The sequence below is a fragment of the Pogona vitticeps genome, chromosome 5 (genome assembly GCF_051106095.1).
Source record: "Pogona vitticeps strain Pit_001003342236 chromosome 5, PviZW2.1, whole genome shotgun sequence".
Lineage (NCBI taxonomy): Eukaryota > Metazoa > Chordata > Lepidosauria > Squamata > Agamidae > Pogona > Pogona vitticeps.
Window position 1 is genome coordinate 67,873,369 of NC_135787.1, and position 17,512 is coordinate 67,890,880.

Below are 17,512 nucleotides of genomic sequence, written 5' to 3' on the forward strand. Positions count from 1 at the left end.
TGCCAGGGAGAGGCACTTTAACCCAGGGGAGGAAGTGCTTTGGCCTAGGCCCTGCAAAGAGAACAAACTGCAGCTGGGTAGCCCAGAAATAAAATACTTGGGTCATATAGTGGGGGGAGGAGTGATCAAACCCCTAGAGGCCAAAATAGAAGCCGTTCGTGATTGGCCCAGACCCAACACCAAGAAAAAAGTCAAATCATTTCTTGGGTTGGTGGGCTACTACAGAAAGTTCATCCCGAGGTTTAGCGAGATAGCGACTCCGCTGACCGATCTGACGCGGAAGAAGACTGATGACCGCATCCCGTGGACCAGCGACTGTGAGGAGGCGTTCCAGAGGTTGAAGGAGGCGCTCATCAATTATCCAGTGCTGCGTGCTCCAGACTTCGACCGGGAGTTCATCATCTACACCGATGCGTCTAACAGCGGGGTAGGAGCAGTTCTTTGCCAGGAGGATGAAAATGGTGACCAGCATCCAGTGTCCTACCTGAGTAGGAAACTCCAGAAAGGTGAGAGACATTTGGCAACCGTGGAAAAGGAGTGCCTGGCCATAGTATACGCGATCCAGAAGGCCAAACCTTACATCTGGGGAAGACATTTTGTTCTGTGCACTGACCACTCACCACTGCAGTGGTTAAAGACAATGAAAACCCACAATAGTAAACTTATGAGGTGGGCTTTAAACCTGCAAGATTATGACTTTGAAGTGAAGGTGGTCAGAGGGTCAATGAACTGTGTTGCTGACGCCTTGTCAAGAAGACCCGAAGAATGAAGACGGCGAAGAAACATGGAGTATGTATATTTTGGTGACTAAACGTTAAATGTATCTGTTTATTAAACATGCTTGGTTTGTATTAATAAAGGTAACTTAATGTATTGTAAATGTTCATGTTAAATGCATAAGTAATATGTTTAACCTAGAGTGTAAGTATGGGATTGTATGTTATTGTATAACTGTTTTTGTGTGTTTTGATCCTGGTTGTTTTTTTGGAGAAAAGCACTTTAGCTTTCCCCCTGCAAAACAACTTATAAAGAGGGGAGGTGTTACATACAGCACTGATGGTACCTGTCTGTCATGGGTTTGGAGGGAAAGTTCCATCCTATGGGGAGTGGAAGGCGGGACATCAGGGGGAGGAGCTGTACTGTATATATATGTGGAGCTTGTGTGGAGAAGTTTAGGAGAAGCTGGAGTGGGAGTCTGTGTGTCAGACTGAGTACAACTGTGTGTCAGTTGGTACATACCTGATAGGTTCAGGTTTCTTTATAGGTAGCCAGAACTGATAGGTTCAGGGTCTGTGCTTTACTTTAAAGGGTTCTGTGGGAACCAAACTGTTATATGTATATGTTTGGGACTTTGCCACGTTACAGTATCTTATTTACTTGATCTTTTATTTACCCTGTTTGTTATTTAAATAAACCTTGTTCTTTTGTTTGTTAAAATCCATTCCTGGTCTGTGTGACTCCTTATAGGGAATGGTTGGTGGCAGCTTAGTTAAAGGGTGGTATACTCCAGTAGGTCTGGGGTTGTCACAGGTACCTAAAGCACCATGCCTCTGGTATGTGCTGGTGGATACAAGTGGGGAGGTACTGTTGTATACATGACTCCCAGTATGGTGTGGTGGATAAAGTGATAGATTAGGACTCTGGAGACTGGAATTCAAATCCCCACTTGGCCATGGAAACTCATTGAGGGAGTGGAACTGGTAAAACCACTCCTTAAATATCTGACTTAACTTAAAAGCCCAATTAAGTTTGCCATAAGTCAGTTTCCACTTGATGGCACAGTTTTTATGTCTTGGTTAGATGGTTCCCATAGTCACCTGGATGGCCACTGTGAGCAATACTAGGCTAGCAAAGCTGTCAGTTGGAACTAACATGGGTTTTCTTATGATATTGAATAATCATGTAATGAAGACCAGCAGTGGTTTGTGTTTATCTAAAGCTACTTGCAGAAATGTGGGCATTGTGCATTTAACATATAGTTGTACTAAAATATCACACTTAAGTGGCTTAAGTCTCTTGTGATTCACGGGTATGTCAGCCAAGCAATTTCTCATTATTCAGTTTAACAGATCTTTTAAATTATAATAGAGACAGTGTAAGAACATTTGATATTTATGTTCTAGCACGGTGCAGCAGGCTAGCTCTACACTTATGACTAATAGCATGAATAACGACACTGAAAATCCATCTTCATGTAAAAAACAACAACAGAATGTATATTTATTGCTTCAAGAAATCTGTTCAAATCTAGCGTAGGATACCAAAACACAAACACAATCTAGACTTGGTTAGAGCGACCGCTGAAGCTGGCTTCCGTGCATAGAGGTACTCTTGATCACCATTACGGAAGACAGCCAATATGTGGCTACCTCACAAAGGGGAACGGATAACAACTGATTTCCAAGGAGGAAGATGGGAAGGAGGACTAAAAACACGATGCAGTTTACATATCATTAAATAGTTGCTTACAGAAAAGAGTATGCTATCTCTGTCAACATCACATGCAGTTGTGGTTTAGCTTACTGTTTACATCAATTCATGCTTTCTGATTCTAACAAACAGAACATCTTCTTTGCAGAGGACAACTCAGTAATTACAGAAAGGATTTGGTGTTTGGGGCCCAGTTGTTTTGAAAACTACAATCATGCCTCAGCTGTGAAACTGAATTCTGAATTCAGCATTATCCAGGAATCTGAAGAAGAAAAAAGAAAAAGTCAAGATTTTGGACAGATTTGTTCCATTTGTGGAGACTGGTGATAATTTGCTTGGGCTTCATCAGGCTAGAGTATAACTAAGGCTTGCCAGGAAGGAAATATCCTCTGTAAGGAAGGAAGAGGAATAACACTAAGATACCAGAGTTTTCTAAGTATAGCAACAAGTAACCTATGACAATCCCCCAATGTGTTCACTGCACCCATTAATTTTATGCTACAGAAAAACATGTCAGGCATGTGTCAGCTTGTCTCTGATTTACATAGCCATTGATATATATTCTGAAATTCAGGCCTTTGGTATTTATGCCATTCAGACATTACCAGTCCTTAGCAAGCATTGTAAATATGTGCCATCACTGTCCCTTGGAATAATAGATTCTTCAACAAAAAAATGTACTGCAACTGTGCAATCTTCAGAAACAATGAGCAGGCTGAAATCCAGTAGTAATTTGCAACTAGAGTAGGCCCATTGAGGAGGAATTTGGTGAGTCAGTACTAATGTAAATTTTCTTGATTCGATAGATCTACTCTAGTTGTGACTTACTACTGGATTCCAGCAACTGTCCTGCAGCACTTTCAAAACTTACATTTCTTCTGGAATTATAAGCTTTTGTGGAGACTGTCAGCACTTTCTGTGGGAAGATGGCTCAGTTGTTACTGCTGCACTGGATAATCCTAACTCAAAAGATCCTGCATTTGGAGGGGATAGGGATTAGATACAAATCCCTTCTGTTAACAATTACCCTCTTTCAGTCTTTGTTTCTGGTCCGAGAGATCTGCCAACAGAACTGTTCTACTGGCTAAAAACTCGGGCAGAAGCATTGAAAAGTAGGGGCAAGAAAGAAGCCAGTTTTGCCTCTGATCGAAACCATTTCCTGACCAGAGACACAGCTTTATAAAAAGAGGAAGGCCAGGATTAGGCTAGTCCTAACTTATTTCCAGCATTGGTAGGCAAGGAGGCCAGCACATTTCAGCTGCCCTAGTGTCAAGCCTTAGGAGAGCTGAAGAAGGTAGAAAATCCCAAAATCCAAAGAATGTGGGGAAAGGAAGAAATTATTTTCCAGATAAACCTGTCTCCCATCAAGTCTCTCCCAGATGTTGTTGTCCCTGACAGAACTCTGGACAAATCTGTAAGCCCACAGAGGGAGCAGCAGCTGTGTGGGAATCTTGAAGAACTGTTACTGATAAGCACAAATTAAGGATTCTTTTCCCCCTGTCCCTGATCTCAGAGCACTGTCAGGTCTTTATTATCTGGCCACAGTGGAACACATGTACTTTGTCCCTCACTGTTCCCCTTCTCATGCCTTCTTGATGAGTTGCAACAGTCTTACATAGGTAAGAGTGATCTAAAGTGGATTAAAGATTTATTTGTAACAGATTTATACACTCTGCCGGAGATACATATCTCTTTTCCTTCTATCCACTGCATATTGGCTGACCTCTCTGTTCCCCATGTACTTGCTAATGTTTCCAGCACAAAGTTGTTTTCATGTGTGAAATATTTTTATGCGTCCTCAGAGCCTGAAGTCATTCCAAAGATTACATAATAAAGATCATGGGAATTGAGAAGGGGGGTTGGCTGCTGGATACAGAAAGCCTCCCAACTGTTCTATGAGCAAAGCTACTTATTAGAGTTGATTTCTTTAGACATTCTTAACATTTCTTTATAAATCTTACCCATCTCTCTCCCTCCTCCCACTCTTCCCTCCACCCTACTGTGACTTTGTTCCTATTTTATCCCACTGCGGAAAACCATTCCATACTGATATTCCAGAAGTAGATGACAAGCAGTTGATTCCCCTTCATACTGTTGAACAATTATATAATGTTTGCCCTGCTCCCTAGATATTCATTCGTGCACAGCAAACAGGAACAGATAAGAACGTTGCTTTTTTAAAAAAGAACTTCCTAAAAGTTGCATAATTATTTCCATAATTATGTGCCTTCTGCTGGGGGTGCTCTGGGACTGTGCAGTTTGCCCAAGGCTACACAGGTGAGCTCTTCTTCCAGGGGGCACAGTGGGGGAATTAAAATCTCAACCTCTGGCTGAGCTATCCAGTTCTTATTACATCTTAAATTCATTAGAAAAAGGTTTTCTTAGATTAACAAAGCAAATATAAGAGAAAGCAAAACTGCCACATTCATCCATCCAGGCAACAGGTTTTGCATATTTATGCTCTTAACAACTCTGGCTTTGAGTCCCTGTATATTGAACCATGTTTGTGGTTCTGAAGACGGCCATCTCTTTTTTTCCCATCAGGCTCCTCATAGTTGACAGCTATATGACAAATAGACACAATCTGGTTCTCTCCGTGGTAGTGATAGCTGTACCTGTTGAATTCAGCCAGCCGAGACAGTTGAAATTTTTCTTCATTCTTGAGAAGAACAGTGATCCTAAACTTTTTGTCAGGAAACTAAACGTTGAGATGCTGTTTTTTTGGGGGGGGGGGATCCTATATGTGGTTTTCATCACACACAAAACAGCCACAGTGCCGAATGCTTTCAAAATGTATGTAGTTTCATAATGAAAATGTACAAGTTCCTTGACAAGCTCAATAGAAAAGACTAGAGGTTTTTTTAATTGAGTGTAGGACGAAGCAATATAGACAGATTCATACACACCATAAGATAGTGTACTGTTCGCATTTGTTGCAAATATATAGTATTCGTGTCTTTCCATCAAGGAGGAACATGTGTGATAAGACTTGATAGCACTAATCACTCATTTGGATCAGAAGGAAAATGTATTGACAGAGAGAGAGAGAGAGAGCTCTGAGCCTGAATTTCCAAATTTGATAGCAAGATCATCAGCTACCAGTCTGTCTCAGTCTCCAGAGACTGAGGTTACAACCCAAGTCCAGAATCCTTTTTGCATTTTATAACCACTCTGAAAGGTAATCATCGAAGTAATTTTTGTGGCTTGTCACAGGGCCAGTCACACATTCTATCGCACAACCAGGTCACAACCTCATGCTTGAGGGACAGCAGCAATACAACCAGCACCAGTTGCATGATTACCCTCCTGCACTCACATAACACAACAGTATTTTCACCCCAGTCAGTAAGCTTGCCAAGCTCTTGGCTGGGCCACATGTCTTCCTCAAGCAGATCATTTTGCCAAATTGTCTGAAAGTTGAAAAAAGAGTGTTAATGCTAGTATGAAACTGTGATGTGATAGCTCAAGATGAACTGTTATGCATGTATTAAAGGCATCTGCAGGAGAAATGAATGCCTCTCAAGAAAGTTTATATGGAAACTTTTGTTTTGCATAGTTGTGTTTGGCTGCAAAGCTGGTTTGTGTGTTTTTTTATTGTGCCATGTAATTAATTCTGATCTGAACTTTATGATTTGAGCTTTTACTACATTCTATAGCGAGGTTGTAAAACTTATCATTTGTCATAATTAGTGAGATGTAGTGACTGCAGAGTATTCACCACCTATCCCTAAAATAGAAATTTGTTGCTCATCTGTCTCTGACTTGTTAGGGAACATTGATCTAGAAAAGCGTTCTTGTGAATGCTCCAACAATTCTCAGGCAAACTGCTATAACTTTCAGATGTAGGTTGGTTGAAAGACGATCCCTTAGCATGCATTGGATTTTCGACAGAATTGACTGCTATGCAAAAGAACACAAACCACACACCTAGAGAGAGCCTTACCTACCATAAAGGTGAGTCAGCTGCTTTAGATGGCAGGTGCTGGGGAACAGTACTGGGAGTAGCATTCCTATGCTTTTCTCCTGAGTCCCTTCGCCATTCTGTCTGCTAGAAAACAAAACTGTATGGACTATGCAGCCTGCCAAATGCCCCCTACAGTCGTTTGTTGCCCTTTGGTACAGTGGAGGATGCATTATCATCACTAGTGTTGAAATAACATTCAGTTCCTGGCAATCACCTTTAACTAGAAAAGGGGAAGAAGTCCTATTTTGTGATTTACTCTGGTAAGACTGGGCCAGTTCCATAAACATGATAGTCATCACCTTAAATCCAGTAGTAAATTGCACTAGAGATAGGAGGGCCTGGCGTGCTCTGGTCCATGGGGTCACGAAGAGTTGGACATGACTAAACGACTAAACAACAACAACACAGTCTACCTGAAAAACATCCATTACTACCATTAGACAAGGTGAGACTACTTTTTTTCAGACAAAGGTTTCCTACCAAAGGTAGCCAACACACATGAACACAGACCCCCCCCAAAAAAAAATCTCTAAAACATTTGCTACTGCTTTTTTTCACTCAGGCTTTCACACAGAGGATTTCCTTGGACTATCTCTCCAAAAATGGGTTTGAGAGGTCCTCCTAGCCTGGCAATTGGAAAATAGCTTGCTCTGTAGAGAATGGTACAGCAAAGCTGACCTCTGCAGAAATCTTCTGGAAAGTGAATATGAGACTGAAGAAGCAGCAGCAGATGTGGGGAGAAGAAAGCGGGTGAAGAAAAGGCAGAAGTTCCAAGTTCGGCGGGGGAAGTAGAAAAGCAGGTGGTGAAAGCAGTAGGAGAGTTGGAACAGCCCCTGGGAGAAAAGCAATGCAGGCAAAGCAAAAGGCAAACCACATGTGCAGATATTTGCTACACATGCCACTGGGGTGGCTGAAAAGCTGGAGTGGGGTCTACGTTTATCTCTGACTGCAAGGGGGAGGTACAATCCTGCTTCACTCCATCTTTTTTTCCCCATACCCTTGTATGTTCCCCCTGCCAAGAAGCCCAGTATCAAAAGCAAGGTGGCAGGAGGGAAAGCCTTCAAGCAATGGAACATGGGATGGCAAGATGTGGGACATCGTTTGTTTTGTGCCTGTGCTTATACATTCCTTTCAGTGATCCATCTTTACTTTACAGGGAATGTGTGTCTAGCAAACACGTGTGCATCTTGTTTGCCCTTAAAATAGTCTCAAACCACAGCTGGAAGATTGCCATGGACCCATTTGAGAATAAGTTTACAATCTGTAATTTTATTTATTTATTTATTTATTTATTTATTTATTTATTTATTTATTTATTTATTTATTTATTTATTTATTTATTTATTTATTTATTTATTTATTTATTTATTTATTGCATTTATATGCCGCCCATCTAGACATGGTCTACTCTGGGCAGCTCACAACATACAAATAGCAAACAATTTAAAATATACACAATTTACATAGATAAAAACAGAAAAATATATAATCAAAGAACTTACAATTTTTAACAATCAATTTAAAGCAAAGCAAAGAGTCCCAAAGCAAAGAGTTACTTTGCTTTAAATTCTCTCCAGGATGAATAATCAGTTTGTTTTTTTCACAATCTATGACTTGCATTTCACTAATAAAACTACTACTCTCCACCCTTACTCTGTCTTACAACTGGGTATTCATCTACTCATTCCTTGAACAAAATTCTTTTATATGTTTCCCTTCTGACCTTCAGTCAAGTTGGTTACCCTTAGTGTAGGCTGTGAAGTGAGAACAGAATGTGTCCTTTGTTTCGCCTGAATTACCCCAGAGACTTTCAGTGTTATAAGACATGTGCACTGACTAGAGGGGTTTCGTTTAAAATATGTAGCAGCCCACTAGTATTCAGATGATATTTGTCTCAGGATCTGAATTCTACGTTGAGACTTCTACTTGTTTGTTTGTTTGTTTGTTTGTTTGTTTGATTGATTGATTGATTGATTGATTGATTGATTGATTGATTGATTGATTGATTGATTGATTGATTGATTGATTTGTATCCCGCCCATCTGGTCTATACGACCACTCTAGGCCTGTTGTTTGGCCTAATAAGGCCACCAGTTAGCATCAACTGTATACAACAACACAAGTTATACAAAGATAATGTGATGTTTCTCTGATGTGTTTTAGGATTGAGGACTCACAAATTAATACTTAGGAGATCAACATAATATATTGATCTTGTTTCTTTTTCTTTTCTTTTCTTTTCTTTTCTTTTCTTTTTTTTTTTTTTTTTTTTGATAGCTTATCAGTATGGCAAGCTGTTGGAACTCTGTAGTCATGATTTCACATTCTAATAATGTCTATTGTTGGAATAATTTACTATCAGTAGCTATTGCAAAGCATAAATAAAAAAAGATAGGTTGTAGGTTTGGAAGACAAATCAGGTTACACTCTCCTTCTTAGGACAGATGGTACTGGAGCTGTTATTTTAAGGGTAGGTGAAATTACCTAACCATGTAGCCAGTGAAAAATTTCTTCATTTTATTTGTGATCTAGCTGCACAGTTTGTAGTGTTTTTCCCTTTCTTGTTATCTGTTTGTTTTAGATTTTTTTAAAAAATCAAGAAAGAGGATTAAGGAGGAGGAGATCATTTTTTCATGACTAAATATCAATTCCCTTATCAATTACTTTGTGAGGCTCATATCAAGAGTACTGAGTTATCAATGGAAAAAGACATCTATTTGCAGTTGGAGGAAGTTATAGTAAACTGTCTGAGCCTTGCTTCGGAAAAGTAGGGAGGTCATTCTAAAACATAAAAATCAATATTTTAAAAAATACATTCTAAACCTGAAATTTAGAGTTACATCAAATGTTTACTAGATATTTTATTGTGCAAAGATTAGTGTATTAATTATTGAACTCATGGGCTAGTAGTGTGCTTTCATTTTCATTATCTTGATGTTGGGATTGTAGCAGGGACTATTACCATTAGAGAATGACTTCCTGGTGGCCAGAAGTTAATGTAGTGCAGGAGAAACTTTAACAGGACCTGTGCCTTTAAAAGAGAAAGAGAAAGAAATGCAGGGGTGGGGACTGCAGAACAGTGCTTCATAATTTTATGTTGGGGGAAAAATGATCAAGTCTTTCTCAGTTCCCATTTTCTTGATTAAAAAAACTCACCAGAGAGAGAGGGAGAGATGTATCTGTTCTATGGGGGAACGTACAGGTTCCATTCAGTGAGAGTGATATATTACTGAGACAACATATCAGTTCAAGTAATCACAATTACCAAATCAGGTTTTGGGAAATGTTAATCCAGAGAGACCTATCATTAACTTCCAGTGTCAGTAACGTCTGCTTATTAAACAGAAGAAGGAGGAATGTTCGTGGAACTTTTCTGTCTGAGAGTTTCTCCTCTTTTTGTGTGATTTAAGCAAGGATCAGCTCTCGCTTTTGGATGGTGAGAATAACTTGTATGGTGTAATGGACAGAGTGCCAGACTAGGAATCAGAAGGCCTGAGTTCAAATATCTCTTTGGCAATAGAAATTCACTGGAGTTTAGCAAAGTTAAACCACTTTCAGAATTTGTCACATATCTCAAAAAACTATTAGGGTCACCGTAAACCTGAAGTAACTTGATAAAACACAGCAAGAACAACAACTAATGAAGGTGATCCTGATTCAGCCGAGGACTGGGCATGGAACTGCTACCCACCTATATCTGTTGATTAAGAAGACCTCAAATAAGTTCATGCCTTGTATTGTTCCTCTCAGTGTTAAATGTAAACATGTTTTGAGTGACCACAGTTCTCACATATGCAGTTTGACTTTATGTTTACCCATTTCTTCCATCTTGAACTTAACATCTCTATTCTGGTTTTGTTCTTGACCTAGTCTAAAAGTACATGTGTGTGTGTGTGTGTGTGAGAGAGAGAGAGAGAGAGAAACAATAGAATCTGCAGTGATTCTATTTGTAACACACAATGCCATGCCTTATACAGTCAATCCTCGACTTACAAACTTAATCCATTCCGGAAGTAAGTTTGTAAGTCGAAAAGTTCGTAAATCGAACCAGCATTTCCCATAGGAATGCACTGAAAACCAATTAATTCATTCCACCTGTTTTTGGTTCTTAGGTCGAGGGGCGGTTTGTAACTCGAATCATTAGTTCCCATAGGAACTAATGCAAAGCCGGTTAATCCGTTCCTACCACTAGGGGCAGAATTTTTTTATTTTTTTCCTTTTAACCTACGATGATTTAGGTTTTAAAAAAAGGACAGAAAAGAGGGAGGGAAGGAGGAAACAGACACCTTTTCAACAGAACACCTTGAAAAGCACCTTTTCAATCAAGACAAGCCAATACAAGCACATTTTGGGGGAAAAGGAGGGAGGGAACACCTTTTAAAAATCCAAAAATCAAAAAAATTTTAAAAGCCAAAAAATAAAAATACAGTCTGAAGACTGTCTCCAAATCCACTCTCAAAACGCTGGGAAGAGTGAGAAAGCAGATAGGCACCCTCTTCACTGGCCAACGGTTAACTGAAAGTTCAAATTTGGCTCTTTCCTCCTGCGCGTTGTGTTTTTTTTCGGTTCGTAACTTGAATATAAGTTTGCAAGTTGAGTCAATATTTTTCTATCAGAGCAGTTTGTAAGTCAAAATGTTTGTAACTAGGGCCGTTTGTAAGTGAAGGGTTGACTGTAGTGGTTCTTTTCTGTCCTGGTCTATTCATATACACCACAGTTTTGCACAGTACAGGACTGGCTCTTTCTCTGTCCTCTGGTGGCAGCCTTCACGCAATCACCTTGGTGCACCAATTCTTCCTGTTTCTCAACCTCTAGAAATATCTGGTTCTGTCCTTCAGCTATTCTTTCCTCGACAAGGTAACCAATGCTCCCAGCTCACCTCTCCACAGTATCTGATGGATACCCCTCCTTCTCTCAGCTGCTCCCAGCCATCTTTTCCGCTTCTGCTCCTTCTCTTCCTTGTCCTCCTCCTCACCCCCCCCTTGGGGTCACACAACCTGCTCCTACTGCAGATGGCAGCTCTTCTTCCTGTTCCTCCCCTCTCTCCCTGCCCCACACGCCTGAGGCACACCCAGGGGTTACTCACTCAAAGCCCTAGCAGTGCTGCAAAAGAAAGCTTAAGGCCAGCTAACTGTATTGCAGAATAGCAGCAGTGGAAATGGGGTGGGTGCCATGTGCCTACAACTGCTTGTGCTCTGGATGCCATTATCAGACTAAAACATAGAAAGCTTTGCCATGTGTTAAAGCACAGTGACTTCTAAAATACAGCAACTCTGCTTTCTCCAGATTATTGCAAAGGTATGACTTCCGTCCTATAGCTTTATTTGAGCTCTCAAAGTCTGTTGATTTGCTGTGCTCTTTCAAAACCTGGATCAAGTCACTCCTCCACATTCACATCATGACATCTGTATGATGCCTTAAGACTGCTTCTGTGCCATGATCTGCAAAACACTTTCTTATTCTCAGTATTTCCAGAGAGGCAACCATTTTAGTGTGTAGGATGGCGACCCCTTTGTCTCCATCATAAGCTTTTGTGGACTGTAGTCCACTATTTAAGGTACTGAGAGATTCTTTGCTGTTTTTACTGTCAGCATTTTCCTGCTGCATTTCTCCAAATCACAGGTGAGGGATATAATTAGCTGTGTAATATAGACTTGTGGATTAGAAGATACTTACTATCAGTAGGTGCCCAGGTTTTAATTTAAAAACAACCAGATCACCTTGATTTTCCTTCAAAAACATTCAGATTCCCACAATAATCCATAGCTATCACCAGCCATACCCAGAACAATTGCCTTACAAATACAGTTTGGGTTATTTAGTTATGGGCTGATTTGTCATTGGTTGAGGAGGTATTTCTGGTGTGTTTATGTATATAGTTTGAGTAGGAAAGGGATCCCATGTAGTTTCTCAAGAGCAGCCCAGCTGTTTGTATGAATGGATTTTATGGTGTGTTATCCATGCATACAATGCTTGAAAAACTGTGTAGCTTTTTTATATAGCTTGCCAAGCTTTAACATGTGAGCTTAATTAAAGCTTCACTATGGAATGCTGACATATACACAGGATTATTTTTCCTGCCAGGAGTTCATACAGAATCATATGGAAGTCAGGGATGGAGTTAATATGCAGGCCTGGCTTTTTATACATGGAAGCCATGTTGACAATGCACAGCTTTTAGTGAAAAGTGAATAGAAAAATAGACATTATTTCTGGCCACTCTCTTTTGTGCTAAAATGGACTGTCTTGTGTTATGCAAGGAGTACTTCGCAGTGACTGGGTAAAACAGTGGAGTTCTTCCCTATTCCACTCACCTTCCAGTTAAGAATGCATTACAGTGGCCTTGGCTGCCAGATAGGCGGTATATAAATCAAATCAAATCAAATCAATCAATCAATACAGTGAAATCCCACTATTATCTTTGAGCAGAGACTAGACTGGAAATCATACCTGGTGTCCATCCAATCTCCTTGCATGTTCAGTTGAATGCAAGAGGGGGGAAGGAAAATGGGGTGAAGCAAGTAAAGGGGCTGAGTGGCATCAAGAGACAGGAAGAGGCTCGGAGCATTCTCATCTGGTCTGCCAGCTTGCTTCCCATGTCCAGAACTGAAATCATTTCCATCCCCTGGACTAGCTCAGGTGGACCATAGATTTAACCTGTCAGGTACCTATCCTTGCTTCTATCCTTAAAATCAGTGGACAGTAAAAGAAAAAGAAAAAAACCTTGCACAATATTAAAATTGGTTCATCTCAAAGGTGCTGCTTGACTCAGAATTTAAAAATCAGCTAGTGGTGATGATAGCTATTTTTTTAACTATTGATTGCATCGCTGCTCAGAGTATCCTGCTTTGAACAAAGAAAGATAAGGATGGTGGTAGTCATATACCCAGTTATGGTCTATTGATGTGCAAATGCAGACACTTCACTTCAAAGAGAATCTGAAAATGTTTAACCCAAGTAGTAAAGCTCTCCAATCCAAAGTTACCGGTTGCAGATACAAAACTTCCAAAGAATGCCAACTAGGTTCAAATGCTTCCTCAACATATTACATGTGATGTGATGTTTCTACTGTCAGGTATCTAAATTAGCTAGAAGTTGTAAATTGTCCCAAGTGGAATAGAAACTGGTAGCCTTTTTTTTTTCTTTTTTTTTTTTGCTTGCTTGCTTGTCTGCTTGCTTTCTAGTATTACTCCCTAGCATTAGTATTTATCCCAATATTTTGTCCAAGCTAGCTCCATGGTTTCTGGTGTGGGTCTGGGTGTTTAAATTAAGGAACTATGCAAACTGATTTTTATTGATAAAGAATTGTTTACATATAATTCAACTGTTTTATATCCAAAGTAGAAAAGTTAGGTTTTAGGACTGCAACTCCCAGTATACCCCAGCATGGAAGGCCGCTGGCCATGCTGGGACTTACAGTTTTAATTTGGGGGAAAAAATCCCCATCTCTGATCCAAGGAAATGGTCACAATCCAACACCACCCTAATGCAGCTTCATGACAGTTCTTTGTGTACAATATTTTGCAAATCAAGGGTCAGTTCAAATATATATATATCTTCCTAGAATCAATTGCCTATATTTTCATTCCTAGCATTAAATGTGACGTATTTGTGACAGCAATGGTCTATGTGAACAAGACAGGGGAGTGGAGTGGGGATATGAAGGTACTGTACATTCCTGTATCTAGTTATTGATTTGCAAACCATAGACCTAGAGCCAGTGTTAGTTTATACTTGAGTAAGCCTACTGAACCAATGAAATGTATGTAAGTGCTGATTTATCAAGTTCCTGTTGATTCAATGGGTCTGCTCCAGTTGGAACTTAAAATTGATTTTAGGCCATAGTTTGCAGAATGCCAGCAATATGCCTGCCTAGAATTAATCACCAGTCTTAAATATGCCTAAATCTTTGTTGGATTATGTCTGATGGCTTTATGCCTGAGGCTTGTAATTTCTTCCTTGTGTGAAGTATAAAACAAACAGAGGTCTTTAAGTACCTGAATGAATGAAGATGTGGTGAGTCATATGAAACCAGATTGGAATGATCTGGCATCAGGGACCAGCTATTTACTTTAGTTCTAAACAGCAGAATATCACTGTAAAGAATCTGCATCTTTAGCAAAATAAAGGATGCAATTGGTTCTGTGAATTGGAGGAGACCACAATTACTGATCAGAACAAAGAGACAATGTGGGTGTTTGTGCATCTACGGCTACTTATTTCTAGGCAAAAAGTCAAAAGAAAGGAGTTTGAGCTTTGCCCTGTCTAAACTTATCAGCTAAATACACTCAGGTGGAGTTTGAAAGACAGAAACAAATAGTACGCTTAACCTTAAGAGCCGCTTGGGGTTTTTCACTAATCTCAACCTGCCACATAGTTGAAAGTTGAAGCCTTTGAAACAGTTTTACAGAAGTATTTACTTTTTATTAAAATTAGGGCTGGAGAAGATTAACATGGATTCCCCTTTCCCTTTCTTTTTAACCTTGCAAACAGTTTAGTTACGAACAGGTCAGCATGTTCTGCTGTATTTATCTGATAACAGGAGAACAAACTGCAAATATTTCAAGGGCTTTGCTCTACTCAATCATCTTTTCTTAATCAACAGTGTGTAGGACTGCCTTTTCCAAAAGATATGGAACCAGCAGGTATTTTTTTTAGAAAACAAAATGTTCATAGATGGTCATTTGTTTGTATGCTTGGAATACTACATTTTCTACAGCTCTGCTTTAGTAGGAATCCTTCAGTCTTGAGAGACTATGGTAATGTCCTCTGTATGGAGGTCTTGGAACAGCATCTAGTGTGGCTGAGAAGGCCAATTCGAGAGTGACAATCCCTTCCACAATGAAGACAAATACAATCTGTCCCCTATCCAGCTCCCTGATTTTGCTGCTTTCATGACTGCCTCTTTGCCTCAGCCTGCTGGACAAGGGTCTCTTCAAATTGGGAGAGGCTGTGATGCACTGCCTGCCTCCAGGCTGAACGTTCAGATGTCAGGGTTTCCCATCTGTTGAGGTCCATTCCTAAGACCTTCAGATCCCACTTGCAGATATCCTTGTATCGCAGCTGTGGTCTCCCTTTGGGGTGATTTCCCTGCACTAATTCTCCATACAGGAGATCTTTTGGAATCCGACCATCAGCCATTCTCACAACATGCCCAAGCTAACATAGACGTCACTGTTTCAGTAATGTATACATGCTAAAAATTTCAGCTCAATCTACGACTACTCTATTTGGAACTTTGTCCTGCCAAGTGATACCAAAAATGTGTTGAAGACAAGGCATATGGAACGTGTTCAGCTTCCTCTCCTGCCGGGCACAAAGGGTCCAGGACTCACTGCAGTACAGGAGTGTGCTCATGACACAGACTCTATAAACCTGGATCTTGGTGCATGCCGTCAGTTTCTTATTGAGCCATAGTCTCTTTATGAGTCTTGAGAACATGGTAGCTGCTTTACCAATGTGTTTATCCAGCTTGACATCTAGGGAGAGAGTGTCATAGATCATTGAGCCAAGGTACACAAAGTCATGAATAACCTCCAATTTTTGCGTGGAGATAGTAATAGAGGAAGGTGACTTGTGTTTTCTTCGGCTCCGCTTAGATCTGAGTATTCAGTGAGTATGGAGGGGAAGAGAAGGATTACTATCCCAGGGCTCAGTCACACTGCTGATTTATATCAGTGTTTTCACCAATGTTTTTGAGAGTGAATTAAAGTCACATGGGTTTTGTTTCACTGTGCACATTCACTTTCAGAAACTAAACCTACAGGGACTTTTTTGTGTTGGCCAAAGAAGGTGGAGGGGCAGCTGCAGAAGCCCCTGGTGCCCGTGTGTGGCTGCCTCAAAGCCAAGGAGGGTTGCTGGTGGGTTGGGGAAAAGATAAACAGAAAGAGCATGCAGGGAGGGAGGAGGATGGAAGCCCAGCCAGCCTCAAGGATGTGATTAGTCAAGTGGGATGGAGAAGAGGCACAGGGAAAGACACCTGCCAGCTCTTTTGTGCAATGAGACAGAGGGAGTGAAGCAGACAAATCAGGGCCAGCCTTCTGCCTTCTACCTTCCCAGAAGGCCACCAGCAGGATGTGGGCATGGCAACACAGTGGCACCAGGGAAGGAGGGAGACTTGAAAGAAGGGTCAGAAGGATGCAAAGAACAAGAAGGAATGCAAGTGGTTCTGGATTAAGGGTGTTAAGAAATAAATAATTTTAGAGAGAGAGAGCAAAGAGGTGGGTTCCGGCTTACTGATTGCAGGGGGGATACCATCTAATTTTTTAAAAAAGATATTTTTAATTAGAAATTAGTGCTGTATTATTTAAGCAATGGGTCTCCCTGAAATATATGTGGCTGTATATTTTCTTTATTGTGCTTGTTTGTCCTTGAGGCTTCCATATACCCTGTTACCCCTAAAATAAGACCTAACTTGAAAATAGGCCCCGGTATGACTTTTCAGGATGCTCGTAATATAAGCCCTACCACAAAAAAAAAAACCCAGTTAAGTAAAACCCCACGCTCCACCATTGTGCAGCAACCAGAAGAAGATGGCATGACTATTTTAATAAATGTAGATAGTTGTACATGGAAAAAAAAAAAACACCCCCTGAAAATAAGCCCTAATGTGTTTTTTGGAGCAAAAATTAATACAGTGGTGCCTTGACTTATGAAATTAATCCATATTGGAACAGTGGCCGTAACTCGAAAACTTCGTAAGTCAAAGCACTATTTCCTATAGGAATGCATTGAAAACCGATTAATCTGTTCCGGCCAAAGGAAAAAATCACACACACACACCCCAAAAAAAACACTGCAAGACCCTGGGGATGCAAAAAGAAACAAATCCAAAAATTTGCTGCGGAGGCTTCCGAGCTTCCAAAGCACTGGCACCCGGCGCAGCTGTAGGGTTGGCTTTGGAAGCCCAGGAAGGCAGCACTCGGCGTGGAGGTCAAGGTGGCTTTCGGCTTCCCGGGCTTCCAAAGCCGCCCCCGCTGCCCTCTGCCTCCCATCCCCGCGTGTGGAAGCTCCCGGAGTGGAAGCTCCGGCCGCAAGTCGAAGCAAAATTTTGCGGCCAGAGCTTTTCATAACTTGAAATTTTCGTAAGTAGGGACGTTAGTAAGTCGAGGTCCCACT

General features: G+C 40.6%; 1 protein-coding gene and 1 long non-coding RNA gene across 3 annotated transcripts in view; one reads left to right on the forward strand and one right to left on the reverse strand.

Annotated features, from left to right (window-relative positions):
- LOC110077007 (rho GTPase-activating protein 7) overlaps positions 1-17,512 on the forward strand; it is a 148,278-nt gene that overhangs the window by 26,000 nt on the left and 104,766 nt on the right. The gene's annotated exons all lie outside the window — the stretch shown is intronic.
- Positions 1,958-17,181, reverse strand: LOC110077008 (uncharacterized). Of its 2 annotated transcripts, XR_002300223.3 has the most exons (3): positions 6,374-17,181; positions 5,747-5,840; positions 1,958-2,692 (listed from the first exon to the last, which is right to left on the reverse strand). It is a non-coding gene; the product is annotated as an uncharacterized LOC110077008 (long non-coding RNA). The 2 variants fall into 2 exon arrangements; XR_013545818.1 differs by having other exon boundaries at positions 1,958-5,840.